The sequence below is a fragment of the Cervus canadensis genome, chromosome 15, assembly GCF_019320065.1.
Source record: "Cervus canadensis isolate Bull #8, Minnesota chromosome 15, ASM1932006v1, whole genome shotgun sequence".
Lineage (NCBI taxonomy): Eukaryota > Metazoa > Chordata > Mammalia > Artiodactyla > Cervidae > Cervus > Cervus canadensis.
In genome coordinates this window covers 8787800-8808851 of record NC_057400.1, presented here as the reverse complement: position 1 = coordinate 8808851, position 21052 = coordinate 8787800, and positions in this window count along the sequence as shown.

Here is a 21052-nt window from a genome sequence, read left to right as displayed (position 1 = left end):
CCAGGAGCCTGGAGTGTTGCCATTGCTGGAGGTCAGGAACAGGTAGGATGTCAGTAACTAGCCAAGCAGCCCACACCTTGAGGGTCAGTTTAAAAAGCAAACCAAAGTTCAGAAATCTTGGAAGGCACATAAGTAAGGCCCATGTAACATCAACCCAAACACTGTGTTTGTCACAGTTCAGACAACACTGTGTGTGTGTGTGTGTGTGTGTGTGTGCTGAGTCGTCTTGGAGTCTGTGACACCATGGACTCTTGCCCACCAGGCTTCTCTGTCTATGGAATTTTCCAGGCAAGAATACTGTAGTGGGTTGATATTTCCTTTTCTTGGGGATCTTCCTGATCCAAGGATTGAACACATGCCTCCCCTGTATCCTGAATTGCAGGCAGATTCTTTACCATCTGAGCCACCAGGGAAGCCTGGTTAAACCTAAGGGAAGAAGTCAAAAGTGGAACAGAAAAATTGCCATTTAATTTGTGGAAAATATCTTCTGGAAGAGGGGGTGGGTTTGTTCTGTGGTACCCATGAAGCAAAGCTATGAAAACAAACTACAAGAATGAAGATTGCAGGATGGAACAGTTCAGCCCCTCCTTACCTGGCTCTTCTGATTTAGGTCAGGGTTGGCCTACATCAGGACAGCCTCCCTTGCAGGCCATAAAATATCCTCAACTAATTTGTGTGGCTTAATTAGATTCTGTAAATAGGGAACACCTGACATTACAAGTGCCCCCCCCCCCCACCCCCGCCACCTTCATAATTTTGCTTTTCCTAACAAATATGTATGCACTCTTCCAAGTTGTAGAGCCCAGACCTGAGTTCTTCACAAAGGACAGAAATGTTTACCACTGGAGATCCCACATAGTCACTGATGAATTCCCCAAGTATACAAAATAGCCACTTAGGGCTGTAACAGGCAAACAACCAGACAAGGAAGACAGCTTTAGGAGACCTTTTATTATGCTTAGTTGAGGTGAGATAAGTGATATGCTGATGGCCAGGAGTGGGGCCAAGTTTGCATGAAGCTAATGAGGTCATCAAATGGATATAAAAAATAATTTGATTTCAAATGAAGGGATGGCTAAACTAGGGCTACTGGAGAGGAGCAGACAAGTCGAGCCAGGCAACGGAGAGAGAGGAATCCAGTGCAAAGTTAAGAACGATGAGATCCTTGAGTAGGAGTGCCACAACATGAAGGAAGTGTGAGCAGTAAGGGATAAAGGGAGAAAAACTAGGGAACAAAGGGTAAGGGTTATTTCAAAGGGGCCGTAAATCCAGAGTTAGTGTTAGTTGGTCAGTCAAGTACGACTCTTTGCAACTCCATGGACTGTAGCCTGCCAGGCTCCTCTGTCCATGGAATTCTCAAGGCAAGAATGCTGGAAGGGGTAGCCATTCCCTTCTCCAGGGGATCTTCCCGACCCAGGAACTGAACCCAAGTCTTCTGCATTGCAGTCAGATTCTTTGCCATCTGAGCCACCAGGGAAGCAAAATACTGTCTATATGCATAATGTATTATATCATACATACAAACATTATATTGACTTTGAAATATGCACAGATATTGTACTGATTCAAATATTTTTAAAAAAGAAACTGACTCATGGTTGATTTTGTCATGTATTTTCTCAACCAGTGATTCTAAAAGTATAGCTTCTCACATGTATGGGTAAGGGGAATTTTTGTCATTAAAAAGGCATCATACTTACAGTCATTGGCAAGTATTAGTCTGGAATATGGTTGTTGGTATCAATTTACAGAAAACTGGAAATACAGATAATTGAGTAGGAGAAAGACATGAAGCCTGAAAGGGAATTTGGTTACTCACTCATCACTCTCAGGTCTAAAAGGAATCCATATAACTCATAGTATACATTCTCCTACAACTGACCAGGGTCAGACCTCATCCACTTTAGACAGATAACAATCTCTCTTGTTTTCTATCACTATTTGGATTCATTTCCTCATTTTTGAATGGAAATCACTGCAGTGGGTCCCATGAGAAGTGCAAAGGTAAACAAATTATGTTCCCTGCTTTCTGGAAAGAGAAATACAACTACTTGCTTGGATATTTTATTTTGAAATTATATAGCTCTCTCTACTAGGATTGTGGCTCAGCTGGTAAAGAATCTGCCTGCAATGCAGGAAATCTGGGTTTGATCCCTGGGTTGGGAAGATCCCCTGGAGAAGGGAAAGGCTAGCCACTCCAGTGTTCTGGCCTGGAGAATTCCATGGACTGTATCGTCCATGGGGTCGCAAAGAGTTGGACAGGACTGAATGACTTTCACTTTCTTTTCTTTCACTAGGATTACTTTACTGAATCTAAGTTTGACTTTTGGGAGATTATCACAGAGTGATAGTCTTGACCCACATTTTCTTGCCTAAGGGATCACAAAAAGATGCTAATACTTAAAACCCAGGAAGAGGCTAGATGCTCTCTATAGCCCACTTCACAGTACGATTGCTGTCACAGCACTATTCCGACACCACTGGAGAATTATGGTTAGGGCAGAGAAGGAGCCTAGCTGGAGTTGCAACTATGAGAGAGACAATCTCCCTCCCATTTCTTCTGCTCCCTCTAGCGATGCGCGTGCATACACACACACACACACACACACACACACACACACACACACACACACACCCCTTGTAAATGATACATGCACAGAACAAGCTAATCAGTATTGGAACAGGCAAGCAATCACAAAAAAAAGACATTTTAAGAAAGCCTCTTATTTTCTCACTGACAGGACATGCATTAACTAAACTTAGCAACAGCTGCTCTGGTGGGAAGATATTTTTCTTTGGGCTGTCAGCAAGTTTTGATCCCCCTCCCCCCATTCTCCCAATATATATCTAGAAAAATTCCCATATGATAACACTATTTCATCAGTTAGCTAAATAGCTAGTGTAATGCAGGAAGTACTCTTCATCTCTTTCAAAGTGGAAGGATGGGGTCATTTCACTTTTCCAACCAGGCCATGAACTCTGGGTAGAGGAGCACTACCATCCCCCAAAATAACAAACCTAGAAAGACATTTTCCAAAAGTAATAACCTTGAGCTGAGCTTTGAATAATGAAATCCTCCATACCTTCCCTCACAGCTGGTGCATATATTAGTAGCTCTATACTTGCTTACTGACTGACTGAATTAATACACCCCAAAAGGCATTAACACATATATTTAGCAGAAAGAGAATGCCATACATACATGAAAATGAAAGAAGAAGTGTGAAGGATATTCAAGGTTGGTAGCAGGATTAGAAATGCTTCATACTGATTAAGTCTGGGAAGGTGAGGAGTTACAATGGTCTCAGAGGATCAAAAGGACAGATGTGTTGGGATGGATCCAAAAGCTATTCCATGGGATTGGAGAGGGAGAAAAAGGACTGTTGGTTAGGAACAGTGGGAACTGATGAGCAATAAGATATTTAAAATCATCTGTGCAAGTACTTACAAGATGTAACAAAAAAGTGAGATGGTCCTTATTCATAAGAAACTCACAATCTGATGGAGGAGATAAGTGCAAAAACTCACAGATTAGAATAGAATGGATTAAGTGATAAAGTTGGATAGACATGATGTTTTATAGACTTATGTAGGATGGCCACTGACCCCACCTGTCCATAACCAAGGAAAGGCTTCCTCTAGAGGTTAGCCAGGCAGAATATGTGCAATGGAGTTCCTGGAAGAGGAAATTACATGTGCATGAGAGAGTATGATAAGTTAGGACAGTGGTCCTTAACTATGATCATGTATTAGAGCCACCTGGGGGACTTTAAGAATGACCAATCAACTTTCACCTCTGGCTATGACTGTGTGAGAATATGCTGATATGAAAATATATTTCCCAATGAAGATAATAAAAGCTCTATAAAAGGGAAAAACAAACAGTTCCTTGAAGGCATTGGAGAATAACCAAATCAACCAGGCATTGTGAGGCCAGGAGCCTAGAAAAAGTGATGTTCAGTATTTTCTGATTTTTTTATACCGGAAACATTTACTGATTTATAAGCATAATAGGGCTGAAGGACTAAGCAGGAAACAATAATTAGAGATTCTGGCAGTCTCATGGGGCTATCAAGACAAAATCTGGAGTTCAGCATTACCAAGGCAACTGGGACGTGGCAGACCAAGATCTCAGAGAAATGGGAGCCTCAGAGAAATAAGCTCCTATATTCTGCCTTGCTTCCACCTTGAGACATTCACCAGTTTCTAAATTACATGTGCTAACGTTGAGACTATAAAGCAATGCAGAACTTTCTTCAGTTTTGAGGTGCTGGTGAGCAGTTATTGGAGTGCTGGACACAGTACAGAAGAGAGCCTTATACACACTGAGGCTTTCAGCTGAGACCTATAGAGGTTATATCCTGAGATTAAGTGAAGGCCTACAAAAGAGTCAACTCATGAAAACCAAAAGCAAATCTTAAATTATCTCACTTATTATTCAGCCAAGGTGATCTTTTCTACTTTAACTGCCATCCAGAGGAAATTAAAATCCTTGTGGAGAGAGATGAAAGTGAAAGTGTTAGTTGCTCAGTCCTGTCTGACTCTTTGTGACCCCATGGACTGTGGCCCACCAGGCTCTTCTGCCCAGGAATTCTCCAGGCAAGAATGCTGGAGTGGGTTGCCATTTTCTTCTCTAGGCGATATTCCTGACCCAGGGGTCAAACCTGCATCTCCTGCATTGCAGGCAGTTTCTTTACCATCTGAGCCACCAGGGAAGTAACATTACCCAATTTCTCTACAATTTATTATACATAATGTCCAGCATTCAATTAAAAATCACTCATCATTCTAGAAGGAAAAACAAGGAAACAGATAATGGAAGCAGAGCCATAGGTAATTCAGGTGTCATTATTTGATAATTATGATAAATATGTGCAAAAAATAGATGACAAGATAGGGTTCACCAGAGAACTGGAATCTATAAATATAAAGAATTAAAATAAATTTCTCAAACTGAAAACAACAGTAAATAATAATTAATTCAATAGAGTAATGTAACAGAAATAAATAATTCAATAGATTAACTTAACAGAAGAATAGAATCATATCAAAAAATGATTAGAAAACTTGAGTGTAGGTTAGCTGAAAATATCAGAATGAAGCACAAAGAGGTAAAAAACTGGAAAAAGCCAAAAAAGGTATAAGAAACATTTGGAACATGGTGAAAAGTTCTTACAACCTGTAAGTATAAACTCAGAAATAAAAGAGAAATAAAATGGATGGAAGCAATGTTTGAAGAGATATTCTCTGAGAATTTTCCAGAGCTGATAGAAGTCATCCAGTTACAAATTCAATATGCACTCTAAAAGCTAGAGTAAATATAAATAAGACTATACTTAGGCACATCATAATCAGTGATAAAGAGAAAAATCTTAAAAGAGGTGATATTAAAAAGACACAATAACCTTAAGGGAGCCACAATGAGACTGACATTTGACTTCTCAACAGAAATGCTGGGAGCAAAAAGGACATTGCAATGACATATTCATCAAACTGAAAGAAAATCTCTCCCATTCTAGAGTCTGATACCCAGAAAAAATATCCCTCAAAAAAAATGAAAATAAAATGAAGGCATTTTAAACAATCATAAGTTGAGAGACTTTGTTACCAACTGATACAATAAGATGAATACCTAAAAGAGTTCTTTAGACAAGTGAAAAATAATCTCAGCTAGAAATACAGAAATGCAAGAAGAAATGAAGAGCTGTACAGAGGTAAATGCATGCATACATTAAATGAATATTTATTGTGTATAACAACCACCACAAAATCATATTTTTTGGATTCTAAAAGAACATAGAATTAAAATGTATAAAAATGAAAATAAGAGTAAATGTAGTTAAGGAATGCTAAGATTGTTGCATTTTCTGGGAAATAGTAAAAGTAGTTTATAATAGATCCTAATAAAGGACAGATAAGCACGGTGTGCTGTCGTTCATGGGGTTGCAGAGCTAAAAGTGACTTAGCAACTGAGCAACAACAATAAAGCAAAGACGTGATCTCAAGGGTGATGTATCTTGAAGTGTGATTCCTGGACCAGCTAGATCAGCAGCACCTCGAAACTTGTTAGAAATGCAATTTCTTGGGTTTTCCCCTAGACCTGCTGGAGGAGAAAATCTGAGGTGAAGCCCAGAAACCTGAATTTTCAAATACTTTCCATATATTTCTGACGCATGCTAAAATTTGAGAATCACTACTTTGGAATAAACACAAAGACTAATAAAAGAATCTATAACTAACAAGCTAATATTAATATAAGGGGAGAATGGAATAAGAGAAATTCTTGATTAGTCCAAAAAGAGGCAAGAGAGCGAAATTAAAGGATGAGAGAAGAAATGGGACAACTAGAAAACAAATAAAATGTTAGATTTTAAAACCAAATGGATCTGTAGTTATTTTAAATATAAATGCATTAAACATGCCAGTTAAAAACTATTGTCCAAATGGATAAAAGTGAAAATTCCAGTTAAATGCTACTTATATAAAAGATCCATCTTAAATGTAAGGGTACAGAGAAATTGGAAGCAAAATGATAGAACAACATGCATAAGAAAACATCAACCAAAATGATTGTTACAGCTATACTAAAATCAAACAAAGCAGACTTTAGGATAAGAAGCAATTCAAAGTGTTAGAATATTTCAAAACATTAGAAGGGTCAACCTCTGAGGAACACATAGTAATTATACACTTAAAATAGCCTCCTAATAAATAAAGCAAAAAATGACAGATTAAAGAAAAGTAGAAAATTTTGCTGACAAAGTGTGAGGTTTTACCAAAGCTCTCTCAATAACTGATAAAATAAATACATAAAATATCAGTAGAATTACAGAAAATTTGAACAACACAATTAGGAAACAACCTAATTGACATCTATAGAACTCTGCAACTTCTAATTGCAGAATGCATTTTCTTTTCATGTACTCACAACATAAATACCAGAATAAACTATAAATGGAGAAGTAAAACAAGTTTCAAGAAACTTCAAAGGAATAGATTCTCTGATTATAATGAAGTTTTATCTATATGTAAATTAAACCCATTACTCAAAAAAGAAATCAAAATAGACCCCAAAGAACTAAAAAAATTCAAACCTAGTCATATGCAGCTGAGAGAATACATCATGACCAAATGGGGCTTTATGCCAAGAATGGAAGGTTAACTTACCCTTAGAGAATCAATTATTATAATTCACCACATTAACAGAATAAAGGAGGAAATGTATAATCATCTCAAGAGATGCAGAAAAAGTACTTCACAAAATTAAAACTACGTTCATTATTAAAACTCTCACCAAGTAAGATTAAAGGAATCTTAGTTTGTAAAGGGTATCTCTTTAATGTTGAAACATTGAAAGCTTTCCCTTTGATACTGGAAGTGAGACAAGTATGTTCACTGTTATCATTTGGATACATCATGATTTTGTATCAAAAGAATATATAGATAAATGAATATAAAGAATATGTAGATAAATGAATATATAGAATATATAGATTAATATAAAAAGAATATATAGATAATGATTAGAACTAAGAACCTAATTCAGCAAATACACTGGATACAAGGACAATATAAAAGTTTTTGTGTTCTCTATACTACCCACAAATAATGCAAAAATAAAGTTTTAAAAATTATAAACTTTATAATGGATTAAAATTGCTAAATACCTAGAACTATGTCTACAGAAACAGCTAGACCTTCAGTTTTCAATTATACATTTTTGTGGGAAATTTAAAAAGACCTAAATAAATGGAAAAATACATGGTGTTTGCAGATCAGAAATGTTTAATTTTGTAAAGACGTCTATTTTCTCAAAATTGATCTATAGAGTCAATGCAATCCACTTAAAATTTCACAGAATTTTTAAAACGTGACAGACTGATTCTAAAATACATGTAACATTCTATGGGGGCAAGAATAGCAAAGGCAATCTGGAAGAAGAACAAAGCTGGCGTACTTTACACTATAAAGACTTGGTATAAAGCGATGTTAATTAAGGTAGGCAGAATGAGTGCAAAGACAGACAAACAGGCCAGAGGAACAGAATAAAGAATTCAGAAGCAGACCTACACATGCATGTGAGTAAGTTACTGCTTCAGTGCAGTAGTAAAAAAGACAGTTTTATCAATAACTGTTTTGAGGTTAATATGATACCCATTTGGGGGGGAAAATTAACTCCTACCTTACATCATACTTGAAAATTCTTTTCATGTGGAATTGTAAATCCAAACATGGAAGGTAAACAATAAATAGTCAAAACATTGCATAGGAGAATATCTTTTATCCACTTGGGTGGCCAATATTTTTTAAATTATATAAAAATCATAACAAAAGTGTTTGATAAGCTGGACTTTATTAAAAGCATTACAATTAAGAATGAAAAGATACCAGAGAGAGTGAGCAGGCTAACCACACCATGAAAGAAGATATTTGTGATACAATCATTTAACAAAGGGTTTACATACAGAACACATGTAAAAAGATCTCCAGTAAACCAATATATGAAAACATCCCTTTACAAAGGAGGGAATGGATCAAATGGCCAATTAATACTTAGAAAGATCTTCACATTCATTAGTCATTAAGGAAATATAACCACAATGTAATAAAACTATACAGTCACCAGAATGGTTAAAATTTTAAAAGAAACCGAAACACCAATTTGTGGAGAATGCGGAGCAAATGGAACTTTCACATAGTGTTAGTGAGAATGTCAATTGGAAAACTATTTGACATTATTTACTAAAAGTGAACAAACCTGTATCTTATGATTCAGCAGCTTTATTCCTAGGTATAGATGTGCAAAGAGATGGGCACCAAAAGAGATGTCAAGAAAGCTTGAAGCAGCATTATTATACATAATATTCCTAAATGGGACAACCCACATGCAAATGAACAATAGGATGGGTAAATAAGCAATACTATATTCACACAGTAGAATCCTATATAGTAATGGGGATCAACAAGTTATGACAACAATCACAAAAACACAGATGAATCTCATAAATAAGAGTGAAAAAAGTGAGATATCAAAGAATACAAGGTACATGATTCTGTTTATGTGTAGTTCAAAAACAGGCAAATTTAATCTGTGGTAATATGAGTAACTGAACTGAAAATAGGAGCAAGAACAGTGTTTACCTGGAGATGGTAATGACATGGAGGAGGCACAAAGGAGATTTCCAGGGTATGAACAATATTCTCTGTTGTGATATTGTGGTAACATGAAATGTGCACTTTGAGGTAGGGAGACCTGAGCTTGAAACCTGGCTTAAGAGGGGTATAACCCCAACAAATATCTTCAGTCAGTTCAGTCACTCAGTTATGTCCAGCTCTTTGTGACCCCATGGACTGCAGCACACCAGGCCTCTCTGTCCATCACCAACCCCCAGAACTTACTCAAACTCATGTCCATCACATCGGTGATGCCATCCAACCATCTCATCCTCTGTCGTCCCCTTCTCCTCCTGTCTTCAATCTTTCCCAGCATCAGGGTCTTTTCCAATGAGTCGGTTCTTTGCATCATGTGGCCAAAGGACTGGAGTTTCAGCTTCAACATCAGTCCCTTCAATGAACACCCAGGACTGATCTGCTTTAGGATGGACTGGTTGGATCTCCTTGCAGTCCAAGGGACTCTTGAGAGTCTTCTCCAACATCACAGTTCAAAAGCATCAATTCTTCGGTGCTCAGCTTTCTCTATAATCCAACTCTCACATCCATACATGACTACTGGTAAAACCATAGCTTTGGCTAGATGGACCTTTGCCGGCAAAGTAATATTTCTGTTTTTTAATATGCTGTTTAGGTTGGTCATAGCTTTTCTTCCAAGGAGCATAAGTCTTTTAATTTCATGGCTGCAGTCACCATCTGTGGTGATTTTGGAGCCCCCCAAAATAAAGTCTGCCACTGTTTCCACTGTTGCACCTTCTATTTGTCATGAAGTGATGGGAATGGATGGATGATCTTAGTTTTCTGAATGTTGAGTTTTAAGCCAACTTTTTCACTCTTCTCTTTCACTTTCATCAAGAAGCTCTTTAGTTCTTCCTCACTTTTTGCCATAAGGGTGGTGTCGTCTGTGTATCTGAGGTTATTGATATTTCTCCCAGCAATCTTGATTCCAGCTTGTGCTTCTTCCAGCCCAGCATTTTGTGTGATGTATTCTGCATATAAGTTAAATAAGCAGGGTGACAATATGAAGCCTTGACATACTCCTTTCCTGATTTGGAACCAGTCTATTGTTCCATGTCCAGTTCTAACTGTTGCTTCCTGACCTGCATACAGATTTCTCAGGAGGCAGGTCAGGTGGCCTGGTAGTTCAATCTCTTTAAGACTTTTCCACAGTTTGTTGTGATCCACACAGTCAAAGGCTTTGGCATAGTCAATAAAGCAAAAGTAGATGATTTTCTGGAACTCTCTTGCTTTTATGATGATCCAACAGATGTTGGCAATTTGATCTCTGGTTCCTCTGCCTTTTCTAAAAACCATCTTGAACATCTGAGAGTTCATGGTTCATGTAGTGCTGAGACCTGGCTTGGAGAATTTTAAGCGTTACTGAGCTAGCGTGTGAGATGAGTGTAATTGTGCAGTAGTTTGAGCATTCTTTGGCATTGCCTTTCTTTGGGATTAGAATGAAACTGACCTTTTCCAGTCCTGTGGCCACTGCTGAGTTTTCCAAATATGCTGGCATGTTGAGTGCAGCACTTTCACAGCATCATCTTTCAGGATTTGAAATGGTTCAACTGGAATTCCATCAACTCCACTAGCTTTGTTGGTAGTGATGCTTCCTAAGGCCCACTTGACTTCACATTCCAGGATGTCTGGCTCTAGGTGAGTGATCACAGCATCGTGGTTATCTGGGTCATGAAGATCTTTTTTGTATAGTTCTTCTGTGTGCTCTTGCCACTTCTTCTTAATATCTTCTGCTTCTGTTAAGTCCATACCATTTCTGTCCTTTGTTGTGCCCATCTTAGCATGAAATGTTCCCTTGGTATCTCTTATTTTCTTGAAGAGATCTCTAGTCTTTCCCATTCTATTGTTTCCCTCTATTTTTTTTTTTGCACTGATCACTCAGGAAGGATTTGTTATCTCTCCTTGCTATTCTTTGGAACTCTGCATTCAAATGGGAATATCTTTCCTTTTCTCCTTTGCCTTTCACTTCTCTTCTTTTCTCAGCTATTTGTAAGGCCTCTCAGACAGCCATTTTGCCTTTTTGCATTTTTTTATCTTGGGGATGGTCTTGATCCCTGCCTCCCGTACAATGTCATGAAACTCTGTCTATATTTCTTCAGGCATTCTGTCTATCATATGTAATCCCTTAAATCTGTTTGTCACTTCCACTGTAAGGGATCTGATTTAGGTCATACCTGAATGGTCTAGTGGTTTCCCCTACTTTCTTCAATTTAAATCTGAATTTGGCAATAAGGAGTTCATGACCTGAGGCACAGTCAGCTCCCAGTCTTGTTTTTGCTGACTGTATAGAGCTTCTCCATCTTTGGCTGCAAAGAATATAATCAATCTGATTTCAGTGTTGACCATCTGGTGATGTCCATGTGTAGAGTCTTCTCTTGTGTTGTTGGAAGAGGGTGTTTGCTATGACCAGTGTGTTCTCTTGGCGAAACTGTTAGCCTTTGACCTGCTTCATTTTGTACTCCAAGCCCAAATTTGCCTGTTACTCCAGGTAACTGATATCTTAACTTCCCCAAAAGTATTTAGAGAAAATATCTTAACTTCCCTAAAACTTCAGTTTCTGCATCTGTAGAGTTCAGACACTACGACCTATAAGAGGTGACATCAGTAAAAGCTCCTGGGCTTCCCTAGCGGCTCGGCTGGTAAAGAATCCTCCTGCAATGCGGGAGACCTGGGTTTGATCCCTGGGTTGGGAAGACCCCCTGGAGGAGGGCATGGCAACCCACTCTAGTATTCTTGCCTGGAGAATCCCATGGACAGAGGAGCCTGGTGGACTATAGTCCAGGGGGGTCACAGAGAGTTGGATAAGACTCAGCGACTAGGAACACACACACACACAAAGCTCCTAGGTCAGAGCTTCACCTGAGCTGAATGTCCAGGTGAGTATGAACAGACGTTAGTGCATTTCACCCTGCTTTGTTTGCATTGCCCGACCTAGTTTGACAAGATGCCATCCCCAACCTCTCATCTCCGGTACTACCCAAATACATCAGTGATTCTTTTTTTGTTTTGTTTTTATCTTTTAAAAATTTTTTATTGGGGTCTAGAGGATGGATTGGGAAACATCTCTGTAAGTTATGCCCCACCAGGGACATGTCCATTCTAATTTTCCTGAGATAGCTTGTGGAGCTTTTTGCTTTTTCTTGAAACTGCCGCTATTGTTGGGAGCAGCCTCTTCAGATCCTCTGCAGAGTGGCTATTCCTTGGAAGAGAATTTTCTCTTTTTCTTAGGGACCCTCTTGTTTTCTGACTTTTCAGGATCACCAACTGGTTCCTTTTTGGGGAAAGATTTCCTCTTGGGAAGACCTCCACTGCCAGCTGTCTATTCAAGATCACTACTAACCAGCTCCCCCTTGGAAAAAGATCTCCTTTTCTTGGATTTGGAGAAGGAGGTGGATGAGTCTTCCATTCCATTCTCCCAAGAAGCCTCCTGGAACTTTTGTTTTTTCTTCTTTTTGGGTCTTTCAGTTTTCTCCTCACACGCCGCTGGGGCACTACTGTTTTCGGAAGATGCCAGGGTAATTGTAGCCAGCCTTTTCTTTTCCTTCTTCCGGTATTTCCTCTCTTATTTCTCCAGCTTCCTAATAATCTCAGCAGTGACTTCCTCTGCCTGAACCATTGCCTCCTTCAAGACATCCAGATCCTTTCTCGAAATCTCTCCAGTCAATGAGGCAATTCTTTATTTATTTTTTTAAAGCTTATCATGAAATGAGACCAGAAGTCATCTCCACAGTAGGTATACAGCCAAAGCCTATTAAACAGAGTGAAGATATCTGACCAGACTGGGGACCAAACGTATAACCTTGACTTTATTGGGCTCAGGTGTAGGCTGTGTGTATGGCACCTATGCCTCAAGTATCAGGGACCATTTATAGTTCCAACCCTTCATGGGTGGAACAGAGCCTCCCTGATGCAGATAGATGCCTGTCATTCTCCATTTTGTCTCTTGAAGTAAGGGACAAAGCAGTGATGCAGAGGGTGCTTCATGTATTTGGCTGAATCCCAGTTTTCAGGATTGGATTTTTACCTCCCTGGATTCTCCCTGCAGTTCCTCTTGGATCGAGTGTCCTTGGTTTCCTGTCTTAAACTGCTGGAGGGTGAGTGGTGGGCAGCTGGGAAACATCTGCCACTGCATTCCACCTTCATTAGAGAGGTGGACAAAGTGATATATGTGTGAATTCTTCCAAATGTGTGTGTTTGTGTGCACTTGGATAAAATTTCACTTTTAAGGCCCTTCTTGGAGTCTTGAGGATGAAAGGCAGTATGGAGTTGAGCTGTCATTTTTACAGTGAGTCCCTGTATTGCTTTGGCAGATATAATGTTTCCCAGGCATACAAATTTTTTTTTTTTTTAATTTAAAGAGGCAGCCTGGAGCACATTCCAACTTGGAAGATTTTCCTTTCTGGATGCTAGTTGCCTTCTCCAAGTCCTTGGGAAAATGCTGCCACATGTTTCTCTGGGAGGATTGACTTCCTAGAAAAGAGCGTATAGAACTCTTGTGAAGATTTAATTCTTATGGGTTCTCTAATTCTTTCCGGAAGAACAGCTCACTACTCAAAGTGAACTCTGTGGGGTGGATAACCTTGATGAAGGCTGAGGCCAGGACCAAAGGCCCTGAGAACGCATTTGATGGTGGTGCTGGTGGTCCATTGCTGGCTGTGGAGCTCAGGGCCGGAGGGAAGAAGGTCTCTCATAGACTTGGTTTACATTTTGACTCCATTTCTTCTTAGTTGTGTGTCCTTGAGCACTTAATGTTATCCCTGAAATCAGGACCACAGCCCTGAACTACAGGATTAAGTGTGTAGCAGATAGTGTATAGCAGTGGTTCTCAACTCAGACCACATTGTCTCCCCGGGGACATTCAACATCGTTTGAAGACAGTCTTGGTTGTCCCAGCTGAAGGGTGTGTGCGCTGCTGGCCGATAGTGGTAGAGGCCAGGCCGCTGCTACACATCCTGTGTGCGTGCATGGTCAGTTCCTTCAGGTGTGTCTGACTCTGTGAGACCCTACAGACCACGGCCTGCCGGACTCCTCTGTCCACAGAATTCTCCAGGCAAGAATATTGGAGTGGCTTGCCATGCCCTCCTGCAGGGGATCTTCCTGACCTAAGGATCGAACCCTTGTCTCTTAAATCAGTGTCCAACTCTTTGTGACCCCATGGGCTGTAGCCTGCCAGGTTCCTTTGTCCATGAGATTTCCCAGGCAAGAATACTGCAGCGGGTAGCCATTCCTTTCTCTAGAGGATTTTCCCAACCTAGGGACCAAACCCAGGTCTCCTGCATTGCACGCAGATTCTTTACCATCTAAGGCACCAGGGAAGCCCAAACATCCTACAGTGCACAGGATGACCCCACACACAAACTCCCCAAAACGCCAACAGCGTCGAGGTTTGGAGATCCCGGTGTGGGTGACCACTTGGGACACAACTTCCCTCCCTGTCCTCTTTCCTTTGGTCTCTAAGTTCCCCCCCAAGCATGCTCTCTCTGAGGATCCCTGAGGAATTTTAGATGTTTCCTTGGCTGGTTTGGTCTCCCGTTCTTCACAGTGGTTATTTGGGAGATCTCCACCTGTTAGACCTCAAATCCCACCAAATCTTTCCGTTCACTCTTAGTGGATGACAGAATGACAGAGGAAATAGACATTTGATGAGATTTCACCCAATTTTCTGCTTCCAAACCCACTGACCTACATTATCTACTCTTTCTTCTTTATCACTGGAGTCTGGATTTTCTACTGATACTGCGTGGAGATGACTTCATCTCAGAGAAGTGAGCCTAGCCTTGTCCTAGGGATGACATTTCAGTCCTAACTTTGGGTAATATTATGCATCAAGAAGTCTTCTAGAGGTCTTCTAAAAATATTATTCTCTCATTTAAAAGGGAGGTATAGGAGGAGGAACTCCTGCCCTTTGCCAATTCGTGTTTCCTGACATGAATTGGTCATGTAAGGATTGATTCTTAGAGCTGCCACAGCCATCTTGCAATGAGGCAAAGGTGAAGCAAATCATAGAGTTCTGCAAACAAAAATAACAAAAAAAGTGTTGAGACCTGTCAACACTAAGCTGCTTAATTAATGGTTAAGCTATTCCCTGACTTCTAAAATCTGAGTTCATGTCACAGTCCTACAGGATTTAAGCCTGAAAGATTTTCCAACAGATATACATGTTTCATTCTTGTTCCAATGAAATACCTCCTGGATCCTAGTTCCACTGATGTCCGTCAGGATTCTCCTCCATCATCATTTCCTTCTTCTCTTCTATATATCTTTAACCTTTCTTTCCTATTGGCTTCTCCTTATGAGTATCAAGACATCTTTAAGACTTCCCAGGTGGCACTAGTGGTAAAGAACCCGCCTGCCAATGCAGGAGACGTAAGAGACATGGGTTTGATCCCTGGGTTGGGAAGATCCCTTGGAGGAGGGCATGGGAACCCACTCTAATATTCTTTCCTGGAGAATCCCATGGACAGGGGAGCCTGGTGGGCTGTAGTCCCTGGGGTTGAAAAGAGCTGGACACGACTGAAGTGACTTAGCATTGCACACAGCACAAGGCTTTCTCACCTTGAAAAACAACATCATTCCCAAAACTCTTCCCAAACTCGTCTCCTTTCAGGTACTTCTCTGTCTTAACTGGCATGGTAAGTTCTTGGTAAGTTTTGTCTGAACTTGCTATCTCCTCCTCTCTCACCTGCCTGTCAACACTGGCAATCTGGATTCCCTTGGAACTTACTCAAGTCACCAGGAAAAGACCTCTACTGCCCTAGCCAAGAGACACTTCTCAAATCTTGTCTCAGCCTGGCAATGCCCTCTCTCCCTCGGCTTCTGTAACACTGTGTTCCCTGTGAGGTTTCCTCCCACCTATCCAGCTGACTTTAAGTCTCTTGTATTGAGTCCCTTTCTTCTGCCCACATCATAGAGGGTTCTCTGCCAGCTTTCCTGTCTTCCCACTTGCTCCTACTCCCAGAAAAATCTCACTGATAGCCCAGCAGCTCTTTATTATCAACATGCTCCCAAACGTCTATCTCTAATCTGGAACTTCACTGATTTGAAACCCACATAGTAGTTTGCTCTTTTCCAACTCTACTTGGATATCTTCCAAGAACTTCAAACTTGATATACTCCAAATTAATCTCAATGTCTTCCCTCAAAATTTCAGATCAGCCAGAGGTGGCACATTTTCTCCTAGATGCCTAAGCCAGATACTTGGGAACCACTATTGACTTCCTCCTTTCCTGACTTTTACTCCAATCTCTCTTGAATGTTGTATGCCATATTCTCTAAACATCTTTCTGTGTTCTCTGGTCCCCTATAATCCCTCCTTTAGTTAAGTTCCTACAACTCTTTCCTAGCCTGTCTCCCTGTATCTATCTTGTTGTTATTTAGTCTCTCAGTCATGTCCAACTTTTTTGTGACCCTACGGACTATAGCCCACCAAGCTCTTCTGTCCATGGGATTCTCCAGGGAAGAATATTGGAGTGGGCTGTCATTTCTTTCTCCAGGGGGTCTTGCCCTGCCGCAACACATTCGGCTTTCTAAAAATGCACATCTGATCATATATGTCACTCTCTTGCTTAAAATTCTACATTGACTCATATGATATGATCCAAACTCATTACTGTGATTTATGAAGCTCTGCTGTCTGGTCACATCCTCCCTTGCACTCCCTGAGGGATAGTAGGCATCAGTTCACCTTCTTCCAGATTCTTCCACTGCCACCTCCTCTGCCTCACCCTACCCCAGCCTAGATGATTCTACTTGTCTCTCAGAGATGAGATGTCACCTGCCTCTCACAAGTTCTCTCCATTCACCTGCCTGGATTAGAAGTCACTCCATGTCTCAAGTCTCCTTCCCCACTTAGAACATTGAACTCACTGAACGCAAGTCCTTTATGTGTCTGTATCTCTGATAGACTGTAAGCTCCATGAGGGCAGTCCTTCTGTCTAACTTGTTCGCCATTTGTAGATGCTCATTGAATATTTGTGGAGTGACAAGAAAAACAAGATAAGTGAGCAGTTATGGACATGTTAAGGTTCCTCCATCAGATGATAAGTCCCTCTGCCAGTGACAGACCCTCTTCCTGCTTCACCACATTGCTCTTCTGTGTCCCACTTTCCACCCATCACCTTCTAAAGTCCACATGTATTTTCTGCCCACCTTCACATTTGTAATATTTCCAAGTTTCATTTAATTCCTAGGATAGTGATGAGATGGCATTATTACTTTCTGTGTAGAAATAAAATTCAGAGAGGTGAAGTCAACTTCCAGAGGTCACACAGCAGAGAAGTAACATAGGCAGGATTCAAGTGTTTGTTCTTTAAGCTCTGTTCTCCTCCAACCACAATAATGAATGTTTTGTCAAGGTGTTTTATTTGTGGTATTGTCTAGCTGTTTATGTGAATTCATTGTATATTGCTACCTAGAGTGTTGAGACAATGGAACTGGTCTTTTCCAAACTAATATGGTCTCAGTATATGCTTGTTGGTAGCATAACTGACAGTTTTAACTTAGAGGTGCCTGTGATTTCTGGGCAGAGGGTTAGGAAAGAGAAGTGATCTTTAGGGTTGATTCCAAGACTCCACCTGGTTTCCTGAAGTTTGCATGGCCTAGAAAGTTAGCATCCAGCTTTGGGTTTCTGCTGCTTTGGTCATGATCGGGTGCTTTGTAAACAGAGCTCCGGGGCTGCTCAATACTGCAAGTGGTAGCCCTGTCAGCCTCCCGGGGTTGCTGGGGGAAGATGTCTCTAGCATTTGGATACTACAAGTTTCCCTTGAGGAATTTAATACTAACCTATCTGTCATCACTGTTTCTCAAGAAAAAGCCACAGTTATGTGTGTGTGTGTGTGCATGTGTATGTGTGTGTGTGTGTGTGTGTGTGCACGCACGTGCTCAGTAGTGTCCAACTCTTTGTGACCTCACGGACTGTAGCCTGCCAGGCTCCTCTGTCCATGAGCTTCTTCAGGCAAGAATACTGGAGTGGGTTGCCATTTCCTTCTCCAGAGGACTGACCCAGAGATCAAATCTTCATTCAACTTTCTTGAGTCTCCGGCTTTGGCAGGCAGGTTCTTCACCATTAGACCTCCCTAGTTTGTCCTTTTATTTATTCACCAAATATATATATATATGTATATATATATATATGTATATATAAACACTGCAGACTTTGCATATCTACTGGGAACACAGATCACAAACAATTACAATGACTGAAAAAATTCTGGGGGTGGAGTGCTAGTAAAGGCTCTCTGGAGGAAATAATGACCTAGCTGAGATCAGGAAGGTTTGGAGACATTATCCAGCGGCAGTGTGGCAAGCATCGTGGCAGGCACTGGAAGGGGATGCAAGAGAATCCCAAGCTTCGGTCCCTCCCAAGCTTGTTAATTTTAACAAAATTAAGTTAAAAGGGCAAGGCAGCCTGCTATGAAATGGTTAAGACACACTGCGGAGCAGTGGCTATTAAGTATCCAAATGGATAGGATAGATTTAAAATGCTAAACAGTACCAACAAGATGAAATCACTGGGTTTAAGGGATCCAGGAAACTGGAGAGAGCTCAGTTTGATGAAAGGCTCAGGATGAGAGCCTCACCACCTAAGGCTACCTCCTAAGGAAGTGAGTTCCCCGTCTTTGGGAGTATTCAAGCAGGTCCAGAGGGCCACTTATGGACAAGGTTGGGTGGTCAGGGGAAGTGGCAGAATTCATATATGAAGGAGAACAGTATGTTCTGAGCTTCAGTTGTTGAAATACCTCTCTCATGATTTTTGTTACACCTCAACTCTGTCTTATGACTTAGTCACTGTTTCAGCTGAAGAGATATATTTAAGAAGGAAGACAGTGAGAATTATCTGGGCTTCTCTGGTGGTGCTCCTTGTAAAGAAGTGAAGTGGAGTGAAGAGAAGTGAAAGAGGCTCAGTCTTGTCTGACTCTTTGAGACCCCATGGACTGTCTATGGAATTCTCCAGGCCAGAATACTGGAGGGGAAAGCCTTTCCCTCCTCCAGAGGATCTTCCCAACCCAGGGATAGAACCCAGGTCTCCAGCATTGCAGGTGGATTCTTTACCAGCTGAGCCATAAAGGAAGCCCTTGACAAGACCCTGCCTGCTAATGCAGGAGATGTAAGAGACCTGGGTTCCATCCCTGGGTTGGGAAGAGTCCCCTGGAGGAGGGCATGGCAACCCACTCAAATATTCTTGCCTGGAGAATCCCATGCACAGGGGAGCCTGGCAGACTATAGTCCATAGGGTCGCATAGAGTTGGACACGACTAAAGTGACTTAGTAGGCACACGCTTGGGTCATTTAAAGAGTAAATTATCTTCAACATCTTAACATTTATTAAGCAAAAAAAAGTAGCAAGAGGTAAAGGAGTGTGATGGATCCCATCACTTGTGTAAAAATATGTATATATATTTAATACATATATATATTTAACATATATATGAATAAGTTTATATGTATATTTATTTATCACTTATTCCTAGAAGATTTCAAGTTATAAAATAGCTGGTAATGCTGGTTGTCTCTGGAATGGGATACTGACAGTCCAGAGCACATATTACCTATTCAAAAAATTGAATGAATAACAACATTTTAAAAATCAGTATTGATCATGTGCCCCTTTTGTATATTAGAATGTCTGCTATGTCTGCTATGTCCACAGAAAGAAGATTTGAGAGGCAAACACCAACAGGCTGCCTTTCTTTATTTTTCTATATTTTCTAAAATTAGTCCAGGAAACATATACAGTGGGTTTTTGATTTTAAAATTATGTTCGATGACACTATTGTATAATGAAGAATAAAGCAAACAGGAATAAGAGGTAGAAGGAAGCAGCAAGCGCTCCACACAGATTGAGGGGCGGGATGGGAAGAATCATGGCCTTGAGGCACCTCTGTGATCCAAGAGGGAGTTTCAGTCTGATTGGAAAAGGCTGGACCAGGGATTAGGGTGGTGGCTTCCTGCAAGGGATCAGACGCTGACCTCCGAGTTCTCCAGTGAGGGTTGAGGGGTAGGGAGTTGCTCTGGCTGAAGAAGGAGGCCCTGAAGGCTGAGAGCAGAGCAGCATCTGTGGAAAAAACAATGAGGAAGCTGCCGGCGGCGGGGGCGTTGTGTGTGTGTCCGGGGGATGGGGGCGCGTGGGGCGGGAGGCAGGGCGTAGGGAGGAGCCAAGACCTAGCCGAAATGGTGGGGACGGTGGCCTCCGTGGTTGCCGGAGGCAGAGTGTGCAGCCCCGGGGGCAGTTTGCAGTTACAGGCACAGCCTCAATAGCGGGATACGGTGGCCCTGACTGGGTCGCCGGAGGGGTGTCAGGCAGGCTGCGGGCGGGCTTAGGGGGACCCGGAAGTGAGAGCTGAGAGTGGGCAGTGGGGAGGCAGGGGCTTCGGAAGGTCCTGCCCTGGGGTGACCTGGGGTCTCGTGATAAGGGGACAGGCGGCCAGGCTGGGAAAATCTGGCATGTGTGAGCTCCTATCCCAGGCTGAGGTGGCACGAGCTGCCCTCTGGTGTGGAGTGTGACCTTAGGGCCCCTGCTGGTCAGCAATAGGCAATGAAGTTGCTGTGTTATCCACATATGGTTCAGTCTTGCCCATTCTGGAGGCTGGAGCGGGCATGCCCCACTTCAGGAAGCGCTGGCTGAGTTGGAGGTGGGACTGGACGACCTCAGGGGTCATAGAACACCAGAGTTGTATGATTCTAGGCAACTAAGAAAAGTCCTGACTGGAGTTGTTGAGGTGGCAGGAGGGCCTGTGATTTTTGGAGACGGAGATGACAAGTGTGAAGACTGGTGAAGGGTAGAGCATCTCCTAAAGCTTGGCTTGTTGGATAAACGTGGCATGCCCTGACAGGGAGGGCCGTTAGCGATAGAGAGGAAAAGAAC